Here is a 16,788-nt window from a genome sequence, read left to right as displayed (position 1 = left end):
GCCCTGCTCGCAAGCTTACAAACTATGAGGAAAAGGGGAGACACGAGAGGTGGATGGTAACAATTGCTTTAGTTATTTGGACCAGCCATAGTGTAAGGCTCGGGTGTTCATGTAAAGCTGCATGAATCAGTTAACCGCCTAAGTATGTAGCAGTACAGACACAGAGTGCTATTAACTGCATAAAGTGTATGAGAACATGATGCGAGGAACCTGACTATGTTTTTTTTTTTAATGGGCCACACAGGGATAGTTCGGACTTTATTCGGACTCGGTATTATTATTATTATTATTATTATTATAGTTGTGGATCGATTTTCCAAGATGGCTCATTTCATCTCTCTGCCTGGATTACCCTCTGCTCCCAAATTGGCAAGAGTCTTCATCACCCATGTTTTTCAGATTCACGGCTTTCCTCAACATATAGTTTCTGACAGAGGGGTCCAGTTCACGTCACGCTTCTGGCGAGCCCTATGCAAGCTGATGGATGTAACACTAGACTTCTCCTCTGCCTACCATCCTCAAACTAATGGTCAGGCGGAGCGCACAAATCAGATCCTGGTGACTTATCTCCGTAATTTTTCCAATGTTCGCCAGAATGATTGGTCCAGCTTGCTCCCATGGGCCGAGTTTGCATACAATAATCACACCAGTGACTCCTCTTCCAAGTCGCCCTTCCTTATCATTTAGGGACAGCATAAGGGGGGCCCTCTGCCGGTACTCACTGTCTCGGGTGTGCCAGCGGCCGATCTTCTGTCCAAGGAGTTCTCCAGGGTCTGGCAGGAGACCAAGATCGCCCTAGAACAGGCACGAGACAGGATTAAAAGACATGCCGATAAGAGGCGCCTGGATCCTCCTTCTTACCAGCCTGGAGATAAGGTGTGGTTATCTTCCAGATTCATCCGTCTAAAGATTCCCTCATATAAACTGGGTCCACGGTACATCGGTCCATTTGAGGTCTTAGCCCGTATTAACGATGTTGCCTACAAATTAAAGTTATCTGCCTCGCTTGCTTCGCAATTCTTTCCACGTTTTCTCTTTTGAAGCCTGTCGTACTCAATCAATTCCACACTTCCACTGGTCACTTGTCTCAGCCTGTTTCTGCACAGGATGTCTTTTTGGTCGATTGGAAAGGCTTTGGTCCCGAGGAGAGGTCTTGGAAGCCCCGTGAAAATATACATGCCCCTCAAATTTTGGCTAGGTTTCTTGCTAGTCTTAGGAAGAGGGGGCGTAAGGAGGGGGGTACTGTCACGTCGCCTCTTCCTGCCGACGTGCCTGCCGCTGCCTTCCCTGATTCCCGGTATACTTACCTGTCTCAGCGCGCTCCTGGAGTGTGCACGCATCACCCGACGTCCTCTCTTCCTGTTTCACCGTCAGTCCCTGGGTCTCGTCCGGTGCACTTGCGCATCTCGCACTCCAGTCTCAGCAGTGCACCTCCTCAGTCTGGCCTGTGGTCACTCCGTTCGTCCACTCTATGATCCTGGAGGATCTTGACCCGGAAGTCCTGCTGCACACATCCTATTTCAGGTAGCCTCTCCCTCTGCTCCATGCCTGGCTGTCAATTGTGCTTCATGTTTGATCCAGGCCCCACGCTTCCTGCGCTCTCGTTTACTCTCCTGCCTGCATTGCCTCGTGCGCTACCTTGTATCTTGCGTCTTCCTTCTCTGTGTTCTCTTCATCTCCTTTCCTATTTTCGTCCGTCCCAGTCTACTCCTTTTCAGCTCCGTGTCTCCAGTCCCTCCAGAGTGTTCATCTCCGTCGTTCTTTCTGATTTTCGGTAGCCTTCCCTGTGGTTCCCAGTCTCGGCCATCTGTTCCTAGTCCGTCCTTGCTTGTGTCTCCTATCTCCTGTCCCCGGGTATCAGCTTCCGCGGCAATAGTCTCCCTTGGGCCTGCCCCTGACGCTCCCTGTATTGGGGGTGGCCCACTAGGTCAGCTCACCCTTGGGAGGTTCGTTGTTGTGGTCCGGCGGGTTCCCCCTTGGAGTTCCACAAGTCTCACACACAGACGTCACACTAACGGAGTTTCATTCCCAAGGCGCCCTTGCCCTCATGTGGTCTGACATAGAGGATCCAATAAACTCAGGAAAAATAATTTCAGTCCCTCAGGTAAAAAGATTCTGGTGTCAATATTCTAACCTTATTTTTTATCAAAAAGTCCTCAATAGAGTCCTGTACTATAATAAACTTAAAACCTTTGAATCTATGAGTCAAATAAGAGGTTCAAGATGGAGTCAATAAGATAGACTATTACCTTCATAGACAAGAATGTGGTAATGTGTACTTTAGATCTAAAAATACTTATCACTATGTACCCATTCATATTCATAAGATTTGGGGTAAGCACCTAGGCATGGATTCACCAATTCAAATGTCTCACCTTTGGTCTAGCATTGGCCCCTCATGTGTTCATAAAGCTGATTTTAGATTTTCTAAGGAAGAAAGGGATAATTATAGTTCCATATTTGGATGACTTTATCATAACAGCAACTTTTAAAGGGGAGCTATTGAACCATCTGGAAGTATTTATCTCAACACTACAGAGTTTGGGTTGGATCATAAATTGGGGAAAGTCAGACCTAGTTCCAGGCACCAGAAACATAATCCTCTGTGTCTTCTGTTATTCTGTTTTGAGATAATCATTCCTTCCTGTAGAAAAACTGGGTATGACATCTTGTGTTCCCAGTGTACGATGGAGTCAGCACCACTCAAGAGAACTTCAAAAAGCAGGCCTGTTCACATGGGACAAATAGTAGGAAACTTTGGACAAGTAGAAGATCTTGTCTCTAGCAGTAAAGAGATCTCTGTTCTGGTGGGTCCCCAAAAACCTTAAAGAGAGTATCCCCTGGGTTTCCTCTCCATGTGTGACGATCACTATCGATGCAACCCAGACAGGATAGGGGGCAAGTTCCTAAAGGGAATCTGGCCTCCAGTAATTCAATCCAGGAGCTCAAATTATAGGGAGCTTCATGTTTTATGGGAAGCTCTGCAACAGAGCCAGTCTTAGCTCAAAGGAAAGCATGTAAAGATTGTCGGACAATATAACGATGGTATCTTTTCTTTGTCATCGGTAGGGTCTGAAACATCATGCAATATGGGGAGAGAGGACAGTTTTGTCCATTTCAGCAGTACACCTTAGGGTGTCACACAACCAGGTAGCAGATTATCTGAGCAGGCAAAGAATATGGACTTCGGAGTGGGAATTAAATGGAGAACTATTCCAGCAGCTGTGCCACCGTTGAGGACTCCCTCAAATGGACCTTTTCACGACCAGAAAAAATACAAATGTTGTGAGGTTCTACTCCTTAAACCCTCTAGTAAATCCCGACAGGGTCGACGCTATGACCCAGGACTGAAGCGGAGACCTATCTTAAGCTTTTCCGCCACTACACTTGATCCCAAAGGTTCTGAGGAAGATCCAGGAGGACCATGTGAAAGTAATACTGGTGGTTCCCTTCTGCCGGAGTTAAACAAGATGGCTCTAGAAGAACCTATACTGTTTCATTTATGGAAAGATCTGCTTCATCAGGGTCCTCTTCTTCATCATGACATAGGAAGAGCTCACCTTTCAGCATGGATCCTGAAAGGCAGATCTTAAGATTTTGGGGTATTTCAGACCAGGTGATATTTACTATCCAGGCAAGCAGGAAACCAGTCACCTCGGCGATATACAATAAAATTTGGAAGAAATTCTGTTCAAAATTTGGTGGATCTGATGTGAATACCCAGATATCCCTAGAATTGTAGCCATTTATTAAATCCTGCCTGTAAAAAGTCTAAGACAAAGCACGTTAAAAGTTCAGGTATCAGCCTCGAATGTCTTCTTTGACTTTCCCTTAGCCTCTCACCCTTGGGTGGCTAGGTTCTCCAGAGCAGTGCAGAGACTGAGACCCATGGTTAGAAGTTCAGTAACTTTACAGGATCTGAATTTAGTCCTTAATGTTCAATTCGAAAGACATACTGATAGGGAATTTAGATTGTGAGCCCCAACAGGGACAGTGATGATAATGTGTGCAACCTGTAAAGCGCTTCGGAATATGTTAGCGCTATATAAAAATAAAGATTATTATTATTAATGCAAATCACCCTACAAACATATAGGAGACGTAAGCATTAGCAGGTTTTCTTTTAAGACTGCATTTTTAGTGGCCATCACCACTGCTAACAGAATACGGGAAATTCAGGCCTTGTCTACCCAGGATCCTTACCTTCAAATTTTAGAGGATCAAATAGTGCTCAGATTCGATCAGGCATTCTTTTAGCACCACGCTGGAGTCCTGCTCTGACAGGCAGGAACTCCGCCGTGTCTCTTCACTCACCCATGCTGGGGTCAGTTCTTCCCTTGCCCATGCTCTGCATGCTTCCAGCCAGTCCTCTGGCCATGTCCTTAGGGCACACACGCGTGCACTCCTGCCCTCTTAAAGGGTCAGCATGTGCACTTGCTATTTCCTCCCCAGCCAATAGCTGTGGGACATTATGTATAAATTTCTTCCTCCTCACTAGGGAGGTGCCTGAGCAACCTTCCTGATTTGCAGTCTAAGTTGTGTAAGGTTGCATACCAGTCCCTGCTGCTCTGGTGCAAATCCTGCCTGCTGCACGCTGGTACAGATCCTGCCTGCTGCACTCTGGTGCAGATCCTGCCTGCTGCACTCTGGTGCAGATCCTGCCTTCTGCACTCTGGTGCAGATCCTGCCTTCTGCACTCTGGTGCAAATCCTGCCTTCTGCACTCTGGTGCAGATCCTGCCTGCTGCACTCTGATACAAACACTGCCTGCCGCACTCTTGTGCGAATTCTGCTGCACTCTGATGCAAACTCTGTCTGCTGCATTCTAATACTAACTGTGCTAGCCGCTCTCTCCAGTCTGTCCTCTGGGTCCAGCTGCTGCGTGTCCGTTGGTCTGTCCTGAAGTGGCACCTGGCATTCATCAGCAGCCAAGTCTATCTCACCATCAGAGACTCTAGTGAACAGTCAGGTGTTTGCTTAGTCACGCCCCTCCAGGCTCTAGACTGTTTGTGGCACAGTGGTTCCGCAAACCACATCTGTGACACATTCCCTCATAAGATGGTATCTACTCCAAACATAAATCAGGTTTTTCTAGTCCTCATTTTGCCAACATCCCAAAAATCATAAGGAGCAGTTTTTTCACTCTTTAGATGTTAGACAGACAATCCTGTCCTACTTGTAGGCCACCCGAAGTTGGAGTCCGGACATTAACCTTTTCATTCAGTACGGAGGTATAAATAAGGGGAGAAAACCTTCAGGATTGGGACTGGTCTGGATCTATCGCAGGATTTTATGAACCTTGCCACCCATGTATTAGCCTCAAGGTTACAACTATACAATGCACCCAAGGCAGACACCTGGACCTTAAGGGTACTATTAGCCAACCCCAGTTCAAACCCCGACTGCAGGAACTCTAGGATGGGACTGATCGGAGGCTTTGGCCTAATGGCTTTCCTAAAAATTCCAAGAATTTTCTCCATGTCCTGCTGTAGATTTTTGTTGTTATGGGTTTCCTACTTCTTAGCAAGGTGGCAACTAGCCCTGGTGAAAATCCCCTGCTAATCAGTAGTGCTCTTTCAAAATCCATGCTGCTAGATGGAAGCCCTTTACTTGGGTGTGGAATATTAGCCCCTGCCCGAAAAGGTCCAGGATATCCGGCAGGATCCATGGGTCTGATAGACATTGTCCTTAAAGGGACTCTGTCACCTGAATTTGGCGAGCTATGTAAATGCCCTGTATCCGGTCCAATGGGCGGTGTTTCTTCTTTTTTCCTCCACTCCATCCTTCCCTGCTGTAATACTATTGTAGGAACTCGAGGATTCTGGTAGCGTGGGGCAATGAACAGAGACGGGTTTCTTTAGTGCAGATAGTGTATTTGTACAACAGCGAGTAACACCCAAAACAATATATTGATAACCCGCAGTGACCTGCAATGAAACAAGTCCTTGAAACTTATACAGCAAAACGGCAGAGTTCTTAAGAAAGTCCTCAGCAAGGTGATCAAAAGGTGAGTGTGAACGGTGACGTGGTATGAATCAAAACACTGGCAGTGCAGAAAGAGTCAAATCCAGGTATGTAGTAAACACAGGGAAGTCCAGAACAAGTCCTCAGGTTAATCCCAGGTATGACCAGAACATGGGTAAGTCCAGAAGCTAGTTCTCAAGTTGATCCCAGATGTCGCATGAACATGGGTAAGTCCAGAAACAGGTTCACATTAAAGTATTATACTGGTGTTGGTTCCAGCAGCTCCCACCAGGGGGAGTAATGAAGGATTAAGTAGCAACATACAGTCCAGAAGCTCAGTTCAGAAACATAATTCAGAAAAATAGTTCTTACCAGGAGGAGTGAACCAAGGGTTAAGTTCCAAAGTCAACAGACTAAAGATAACATGCAGAGAATGTCCAGAGCCACAGGTAGAAGCACACTAAGAACAGGCAGCTGAGATGAAGGGGAACGGAAGCAGAATACTCCAGCAAGGAAGCTGACACCTGAGCCGGGTTTTAAATAAACGAGCAGGAAGTAGGGCAGACAAAAACAGCAAACTCCATCTTAACAAAGGGCAAGATCATTCACAAGGTGACTTGGAAAACCTGGAATACTGACACCCGCTGTCCGCAATATTTTCTGGAATTGGAGGTGTCCTCTGCGAACAAAGAGAAATACTTCTGAAACATAGTGTGCCGGCGCATGCGCAGTAATGCTTTTCAGCTTTGCCCGCAGATGGGCAAAGCATACTGCGCATGCACGAGACAAGATTGCATTGCGCACGCGCGAACTATGGAGGACACTTACTCCAATTCCAGAAAATATTGCGGACAGCAGGGAAGGATGGGGTAGAGGAAAAAAGACCGCCCATCAGACCGGACACAGGGCATTTACATAGCCCGCTAAATTCAGGTGACAGAGTTTCTTTAACAGGGAAAACCAAGGTATTTTTAGCCAGAAGGGGGCAATCAATCACTGTCGCCTAATACTCCCTGATTACCCTCACGACCACTGGAATCATGGCTACTGGAGGAAAGGCATAAGCAATACTGAAGTTCCAAGGAATCTGCAGTCTGCTGCAAATGGATTTTCTCTGGGGTTCAGAGAACAGAACTAGTGATGAGCGAGCATGCTCGGGTGTTCGAGTATTTTGGGCGTGCTCGTAGATTGTTTTACTGTATCTCCTCAGCTGCATGATTTGCGGCGGTTAGACAACCTGAACACATGCAGGGATTGCCTGTTTATTAGGGTATCCCCACATGTATTCAGGCTGTCTAGAAGCCGCAAATCATGCAGCTGCAGAGACAAAAAATCTACAAGCACGCTCAAAATACTCGGAGAACACTAGACCATGCTCAGAAAACTCGAGTAACGAGCACACTCGCTCATCACTAAACAGAACCTTTTTATCTTCCTGTTTTTGTCGGCAAACATCTATTTCCGGCAATCTCCATAGAAGTACTATCTGCTGAAACACTCTGGGGTTTAGGGCCCATTCCCCATTAGTCTGTTGCAGTAGGGCCCATTCCCCATTAGTCTGTTGCAGCTTAGGAAGTCGGCCTCGACATTCTCTGCCCCCTTATGTGTAGTGCCGTAAGGGACAAGAGAGGTTGTTCTGCCACCTGGAGAATGTGGTTTGCTGCCACCATTAGGGAATGGGACCTTGTTTCCCCCCTGGTGATTGATGTATGCTACTGTGGCTCGGTTGTCTGATATAACACGGACGTGGCACCCAAGGAGAGGGAGAAAGCTTTCTAGAGCCCTTTCTACCAGCCAAAGTTCTTTTAGATTTGATTACTTTTCCAGCTCGAGGTGCCCAAGACTCATGAATTGCCTAACCTCTCAGATGTGCCCCCACCCGAGATGCGAGCTGTTGTGAACTCCGTTTTCAGGCTCCCTCTTGTGGTCACAGATGGTATTGTGTGACTTTGGTTTTTTGGCTCCCCCTGGTGGTTTGGTTTATTATCATGCGGGTCTGCTGGATCAGCTGCCTTGTTATTCACCAGGGAGGCTCCTATTTAGCTCTGCTTCACTTCCACTTGTTGCCGGCTGTCAATGTATTCAGTGCTATTCTGATTACTCCTGATTATCTCGTTTTCTGCCTCTTCAGGATAAGCTAAGTTCTGTTTGAATATTTTTTGCTCATCTGCCTGCAATATGATTTCTGTGTATGATGAGTCTAGTCCAGCATGCTAACATGTGATTTCTTTTTGCTGGTAAGCTCTGGGGTACGGAGTTGCTTCCCCCGCACCGTTAGTTGGTGCGGGGGCTCGAGCAATCTCTGCGTGGATATTTTGAATAGGGTTTTTTATTGACCGCACAGTTTCCTTCCTATTTTCTGCTATCTAGTATTAGCGGGCCTCATTTGCTAAATCTGATTTCATCTCTGCGTTTGTGCTTTCCCGTTAACTCACCGTTAATATTTGTGGGGAGCTATTCTATATCTTTGGGGTCTTCCACTGAGGCAAGTGAGGACTTACTTTCCCTCCAGGAATAGTCAGTTTCTCAGGCCGTGACGAGACGTCTAGGATTTTTAGGTAACGTTCCACGGCTGCCTATAGTTGTTTGCGGATAGGATCAGGTTGCGGTCAATCTAGTTACCACTTCCCCAGAGCTAGTAGTCTGTTCAGTTACTTAGCTAGTCCGACCTGCGATCCTTGCCACTAGGATCATAACAGCGAGCATCTCTCGTGATTGTGTCACTAATTGGTCTTTCCCATGGAACTCCTGATGTCAAGTTCACCACGTCTGTCCACCATCTGAGTTTCTGACCTCTGAAGATCTACCCTCCCTTCTAAACACCCTTTTAGAGGACAATATCTCCCATTACAGCTGCCTGGTATAGAATTGGGCCCATTTGACTGCTGGGATACAGGACGTTAAGGTTCCTCAGGGTCATCTGCAGAAGTTCTATGGCTGCCGAGGTTAGGTTCACCACCTTCTTTACCTTGTCATCGGGCAAGAAACAAGCCTTCAGCTTGGAGTTCAGTACAAGGCCCAAGAAGTTCTGCACCCTTAGGGGTTGTAGCCTTGATTTTTGAGTATTCATCATCCAGCAGTTCTTGTAAGGTCACTGACACCTCTTTCAACTGCACAGCACAGTGTTCCTCTGAACTGCCTACTATCAGAATGTCATCCAATTAAGGAACGATAACCGTGTTCTGGATATGGAAGAAGGCCGTCATCACCGCTATCTCACCGATGAATACCCTCGGGGCTATTGACAGCCCAAAGGGAAGAGTTCTGAACTGAAAAAGTCTGACTTCACATTGAATGTATAGGGTCTACACTCAGAAATTTCTGATGGTCCGGAGGGATCGGGATATGGTAGCATCGTTTAAGTCGACTACTACCATAAAATAATTGTGATGGAGAAGTTTTATGGCTGTACTCACTGACTATTTTGAAGGTATGATTTTTCACCCAGCGATTGAGACCTCTGAGATTTGATAGTTCTGAATAAGCAGCCAGCTACTTTATCAAAAAGAGAGGGGGATAAAATCCCTTTTGTTCGCCCGGAACCTCACGTAAGACCTGTTTGTCCATTAAGCCCAGAATCTCTGCCTCTAGGGCAAGTTGCTCTCCTGCCGATCTCCTGATGGGGGTTACTACAAATGACTAATGTGGCAGATGGTAGAACTCTATTCTTAGGCCTTTCCTCACTATATTCAGGACCCAGGTGCTTGAAATGTTCTCCCAGGCCTGAACAAAGAGTGAAAGCCTCCCCCTAGTGCCGTTCTGGCATCATTGTGAGGACTTCTTGGAAGTGGAGGAAGGACCGCCAAACATGAATCCAGACTCCCTTTTTCCTCAATCTTCCCACTTCCCTCTGGAGGACTTCCTCTATCGAATTTTTTCCTCTGAAAAGATCATCTCTGCTCCCTTGAGAAAGCCCTTCTTCCGGTAACCCACTTTCTACAGACTGTCATCCAGCTTTTCCCCGAATAAAAACTGGCCATCACATGGTAAGGAATATAGCTTGTTCTTTGACTGCAGATCTCCTGGACAGCTTTTGAGCTATAAGGCCCATCTTGCTGCATTTGATAAGACCAACAGACCTGAGCTGTGCGTGGCGAGCTAGTGTCTGTAACTGAGGAGCGGAGCCGAGTGGCGGGCTAGTGCCTGTAATGGAGGAGCGGAGCTGTGTAGTGTCTAATGCCTGTAATGGAGGAGCGGAGCTAAGTTGTGGGCTAGTGCCTATAATGGAGGAGCGCAGCTGTGTGTGGCAAGCTAGTACCTGTAATGGAGGAGTGGTGCTGTGTGGTGGGCTAGTGCCTGTAATGGAGGAGCGGAGCTGTGTGGCGGGCTAGTGCCTGTAATGGAGGAGCGGAGCTGTGTGGCGGGCTAGTGCCTGTAATGGCGGAGCGGAGCTGTGTGGCGGGCTAGTGCCTGTAAGGCTACGTTCACATTTGCGTTGTTGGGCACAGCGTCGCCGACGGATACCGACGCATATGTCATGCGCCCCTATCTTTAACATGGGTGGTACATGGGCATGCGCCGGTATGCGTTGTCTGACGCATGCGTCATTTGGGCGCAACAGTCCGGGCGCAGTCGACACTACATGATGCAGTTTTTCTGCGGCCAAAATTCATGTAAATGTTGAACGCATGTGTCAAAAAACGCTGTGTTGTGTATGCGACGCTGCGCCCAACAACGCAAATGTGAACGTTACCTAATGGAGGAGCGGAGCTGTGTGGTGGGCTAGTGCCTGTAATGGAGGAGCAGAGTTGTGTGTGGCGGGATAGTGCCTGTAATCGACACAAAAGCCCGCCACGCACAGCTCCGCCATTACAGGCGCTAGCTCACTACGCACAGCTCCGCTCCGCCATTACAGACACTAGCTCGCCACACACAGCTCCGTTTCTCCATTACAGACACTAGCCCGCCACACACACAGGTCGTCCATTACAGACACTACCTCACCACACACAGCTCCGCTCCACCATTAGACACTAGCTCGCCACACACAGCTCCGTTCCTCCATTACAGACACTAGCCCGCAACACACACCTCCGTTCCTCCATTACAGACACTAGCCCGCAACACACACCTCCGTTCCTCCATTACAGACACTAGCCCGCCACACACACCTCCGTTCCTCCATTACAGACACTAGCCCGCCACACACACCTCCGTTCCTCCATTACAGACACTAGCCCGCCACACACACAGGTCGTCCATTACAGACACTACCTCACCACACAGCTCCGCTCCTCCATTACAGACACTAGCCCGCCACACACACAGGTCGTCCATTACAGACACTACCTCACCACACACAGCTCCTCTCCTCCATTACAGACACTAGCTCGCCACACACAGCTCCGTTCCTCCATTACAGACACTACCTCACCACACACAGCTCCGCTCCACCATTAGACACTAGCTCGCCACACACAGCTCCGTTCCTCCATTACAGACACTAGCCCGCCACACACACCTCCGTTCCTCCATTACAGACACTAGCCCGCCACACACACCTCCGTTCCTCCATTACAGACACTAGCCCGCCACACACACACCTCCGTTCCTCCATTACAGACACTAGCCCGCCACACACACACCTCCGTTCCTCCATTACAGACACTAGCCCGCCACACACACAGGTCGTCCATTACAGACACTACCTCACCACACACAGCTCCTCTCCTCCATTACAGACACTAGCTCGCCACACACAGCTCCGTTCCTCCATTACAGACACTAGCCCGCCACACACACCTCCGTTCCTCCATTACAGACACTAGCCCGCCACACACACCTCCGTTCCTCCATTACAGACACTAGCCCGCCACGCACACAGGTCGTCCATTACAGACACTACCTCACCACACAGCTCCGCTCCTCCATTACAGACACTAGCTCGCCACACACAGCTCCGTTCCTCCATTACAGACACTAGCCCGCCACACACACAGGTCGTCCATTACAGACACTACCTCACCACACACAGCTCCGCTCCACCATTAGACACTAGCCCGCCACACACAGCTCCGTTCCTCCATTACAGACACTAGCCCGCCACACACACCTCCGTTCCTCCATTACAGACACTAGCCCGCCACACACACCTCCGTTCCTCCATTACAGACACTAGCCCGCCACACACACAGGTCGTCCATTACAGACACTACCTCACCACACACAGCTCAGCTCCACCATTAGACACTAGCCCGCCACACACAGCTCCGTTCCTCCATTACAGACACTAGCCCGCCACACACACCTCCGTTCCTCCATTACAGACACTAGCCCGCCACACACACAGGTCGTCCATTACAGACACTACCTCACCACACAGCTCCGCTCCTCCATTACAGACACTAGCTCGCCACACACAGCTCCGTTCCTCCATTACAGACACTAGCCCGCCACACACACAGGTCGTCCATTACAGACACTACCTCACCACACACAGCTCCGCTCCACCATTAGACACTAGCCCGCCACACACAGCTCCGTTCCTCCATTAGACACTAGCCCGCCACACACACCTCCGTTCCTCCATTACAGACACTAGCTCGCCAAACACAGCTCCGTTCCTCCATTAGACACTAGCCCGCCACACACACAGGTCGTCCATTACAGACACTACCTCACCACACACAGCTCCTCTCCTCCATTACAGACACAAACTCACCACACACAGCTCCTCTCCTCCATTACAGACACTAGCCCGCCACACACAGCTCCGCTCCTCCATTACAGACACTAGCTCGCCACACACAGCTCCGCTCCTCCATTACAGACACTAGCTCACCACACACAGCTCCGCTCCTCCATTACAGACACTAGCTCGCCACACACAGCTCCGTTCCTCCATTACAGACACTAGCCCGCCACACACACAGGTCGTCCATTACAGACACTAGCTCGCCACACACAGCTCCTCTCCTCCATTACAGACACTAGCTCGCCACACACAGCTCCGTTCCTCCATTACAGACACTAGCCCGCCACACACACCTCCGTTCCTCCATTACAGACACTAGCCCGCCACACACAGCTCCGCTCCTCCATTACAGACACTAGCTCGCCACACACAGCTCCGTTCCTCCATTACAGACACTAGCCCGCCACACACCTCCGTTCCTCCATTACAGACACTACCTCGCCACACATAGCTCCTCTCCTCCATTACAGACACTAGCCCGCCACACACACCTCCGTTCCTCCATTACAGACACTAGCCCGCCACACACACCTCCGTTCCTCCATTACAGACACTAGCTCGTCACACACACAGGTCCTCCATTACAGACACTATCTCGCCACACACAGCTCCTCTCCTCCATTACAGACACTATCTCGCCACACACAGCTCCTCTCCTCCATTACAGACACTAGTCCGCCACACACACAGGTCGTCCATTAGACACTACCTCACCACACAGCTCCGCTCCTCCATTACAGACACTAGCCCGCCACACACAGCTCCGCTCCTCCATTACAGACACTAGCCCGCCACACACAGGTCGTCCATTACAGACACTACCTCGCCACACACAGCTCCGCTCCTCCATTACAGACACTAGCTCGCCACACACAGCTCCGTTCCTCCATTACAGACACTAGCCCGCCACACACCTCCGTTCCTCCATTACAGACACTAGCTCGTCACACACACAGGTCCTCCATTACAGACACTACCTCGCCACACATAGCTCCTCTCCTCCATTACAGACACTAGCCCGCCACACACACCTCCGTTCCTCCATTACAGACACTAGCTCGTCACACACACAGGTCCTCCATTACAGACACTATCTCGCCACACACAGCTCCTCTCCTCCATTACAGACACTATCTCGCCACACACAGCTCCTCTCCTCCATTACAGACACTATCTCGCCACACACAGCTCCTCTCCTCCATTACAGACACTAGTCCGCCACACACACAGGTCGTCCATTACAGACACTACCTCACCACACAGCTCCGCTCCTCCATTACAGACACTAGCCCGCCACACACAGCTCCGCTCCTCCATTACAGACACTAGCCCGCCACACACACAGGTCGTCCATTACAGACACTACCTCACCACACAGCTCCGCTCCTCCATTACAGACACTAGCTCGCCACACACAATTCAGCCAAACACAAACGTGGAAACTTCCTGGTTTTCCTTTTAAGCCGCGCGCACAAACCCCGTCACGTGCTCCACCTATCCCCGCCCCTTGGCGTTTAGCGTTTCACAGGAGCTGTGACGCAATCGCGTCCCGTGTCTACGGCAGGCCACTGGTGACTGAGATCATCGTGGGCGAACGCGCAGCTTTTATTTACAAGCGGTAAGTGCACTTTGTGGCCTGGGTCGGGAGCTGTCGCCAGGTAGCAGGATGTTATCGGGCGCCATTGCCGTCAGTGTGAGCGCCTCAGTACAGGAGGGAGGCTTGTGGGGGCTGCGCGCCGGCCACTGCCTGCTGAGGGCTTTTTGGGCCTCTACGCCGCCGTCGTTTTGGCCTGTACGGATAGTGTGCAGCTTCTGATTGGCCGAGGGGATGATGTTAGACATTCACGCCCATTTACCGTCACCTCAGTCCACTGTTCACCGGTCTGTGGCAGTGCCCGCCTGTCACCCGGGTCCTGAAACTCGCGTGTACTAGCTGCGCTGCCTGTGGACGGTCAGCCAGGCGCACAGTGCGGGGCGGCCATTGGCTGCGTGTCTGAGCATGTAGCGTTATGGGCAGCCTGATGTAGCAGTGCACGTGTGACTGTAATCTCATACACATGCCGGACTGACTGTGTGTATCGCTGCACAATGCACATACACATGGGGGACTGACTGTGTAACACTGCACAATGCACATACACATGCTGGACTGACTGTGTGTAACACTGCACAATGCACATACACATGGGGGACTGACTGTAACACTGCACAATGCACATACACATGCTGGACTGACTGTGTGTAACACTGCACAATGCACATACACATGGGGGACTGACTGTGTAACACTGCACAATGCACATACACATGCTGGACTGACTGTGTAACACTGCACAATGCACATACACATGGGGGACTGACTGTGTAACACTGCACAATGCACATACACATGGGGGACTGACTGTGTAACACTGCACAATGCACATACACATGGGGGACTGACTGTGTAACACTGCACAATGCACATACACATGGGGGACTGACTGTAACACTGCACAATGCACATACACATGGGGGACTGACTGTGTAACACTGCACAATGCACATACACATGGGGGACTGACTGTGTAACACTGCACAATGCACATACACATGGGGGACTGACTGTGTAACACTGCACAATGCACATACACATGGGGGACTGACTGTGTAACTGCACAATGCACATACACATGCTGGACTGACTGTGTGTAACACTGCACAATGCACATACACATGGGGGACTGACTGTGTAACACTGCACAATGCACATACACATGGGGGACTGACTGTAACACTGCACAATGCACATACACATGCTGGACTGACTGTAACACTGCACAATGCACATACACATGGGGGACTGACTGTGTAACACTGCACAATGCACATACACATGGGGGACTGACTGTGTAACAATGCACATACACATGGGGGACTGACTGTAACACTGCACAATGCACATACACATGCTGGACTGACTGTGTAACACTGCACAATGCACATACACATGGGGGACTGACTGTGTAACACTGCACAATGCACATACACATGCTGGACTGACTGTGTAACACTGCACAATGCACATACACATGGGGGACTGACTGTGTAACTGCACAATGCACATACACATGCTGGACTGACTGTGTGTAACACTGCACAATGCACATACACATGGGGGACTGACTGTGTAACACTGCACAATGCACATACACATGGGGGACTGACTGTAACACTGCACAATGCACATACACATGCTGGACTGACTGTGTAACACTGCACAATGCACATACACATGGGGGACTGACTGTGTAACACTGCACAATGCACATACACATGGGGGACTGACTGTGTAACAATGCACATACACATGGGGGACTGACTGTAACACTGCACAATGCACATACACATGCTGGACTGACTGTGTAACACTGCACAATGCACATACACATGGGGGACTGACTGTGTAACACTGCACAATGCACATACACATGGGGGACTGACTGTGTAACACTGCACAATGCACATACACATGCCGGACTGACAGTGTAACACTGCACATACACATGCTGGACTGACTGTGTAGCAATGCACAATGTGTATATACACTGTGTTCCAAATTATTATGCAAATTGGTTTTAAGTGTCATAAAGATTTAATTGTTTTGTTTTTCAAATAAACTCGTCGATGGTATTGTGTCTCAGGGCTCAATGGATCACTGAAATCAATCTTAAACACGTGATAATTCGTTTTCGAGGTGATTCTTATTAAAGGAAAACTACTTAAAAATGATGTTCCACATTATTAAGCAGGCCACAGGTTTCAAGCAATATGAGAAATTAAAAGGATCTCTCTGCTGCTGAAAAGCATTAAATAGTGCAATGCCTTGGACAAGGTATGAAAACATTAGATATTTCACGAAAACTTAAGAGTGATCATCATACTGTGAAGAGATTTGTGACTGAAACAGAGCACAGAGTTCATGCAAATAAAGGCATAATGAGGAAGGTTTCTGCCAGACAAATTCGTTGGATTAAGAGAGCAGCTGCCAAAATACCATTACAAAGCAGCAAACAGATATTTGAAGCTGCTGGTGCCTCTGGAGTCCCTCGAACCTCAAGGTGTAGGATCTTTCAAAAGCTTGCTGTGGTG

At 49.1% G+C, this 16,788-nt stretch overlaps 1 protein-coding gene across 1 annotated transcript in view; it reads left to right on the top strand.

The window, feature by feature from the left end:
- The first annotated feature begins 14,116 nt into the window (after positions 1–14,116).
- The window catches only part of ZNF407 (zinc finger protein 407), a 764,411-nt gene continuing 761,739 nt past the window's right edge, over positions 14,117–16,788 (top strand). The window contains exon 1 of the mRNA XM_077270085.1: positions 14,117–14,275. The gene's annotated coding sequence lies outside the window, so the exon portion shown is untranslated. The remainder of the gene's footprint in view (positions 14,276–16,788) is intronic.

The sequence above is a fragment of the Ranitomeya variabilis genome, chromosome 6 (assembly GCF_051348905.1).
Source record: "Ranitomeya variabilis isolate aRanVar5 chromosome 6, aRanVar5.hap1, whole genome shotgun sequence".
NCBI lineage: Eukaryota > Metazoa > Chordata > Amphibia > Anura > Dendrobatidae > Ranitomeya > Ranitomeya variabilis.
The sequence above is the reverse complement of the archived record's forward strand: the minus strand, read 5'-3'. Positions and strand labels throughout refer to the sequence as shown.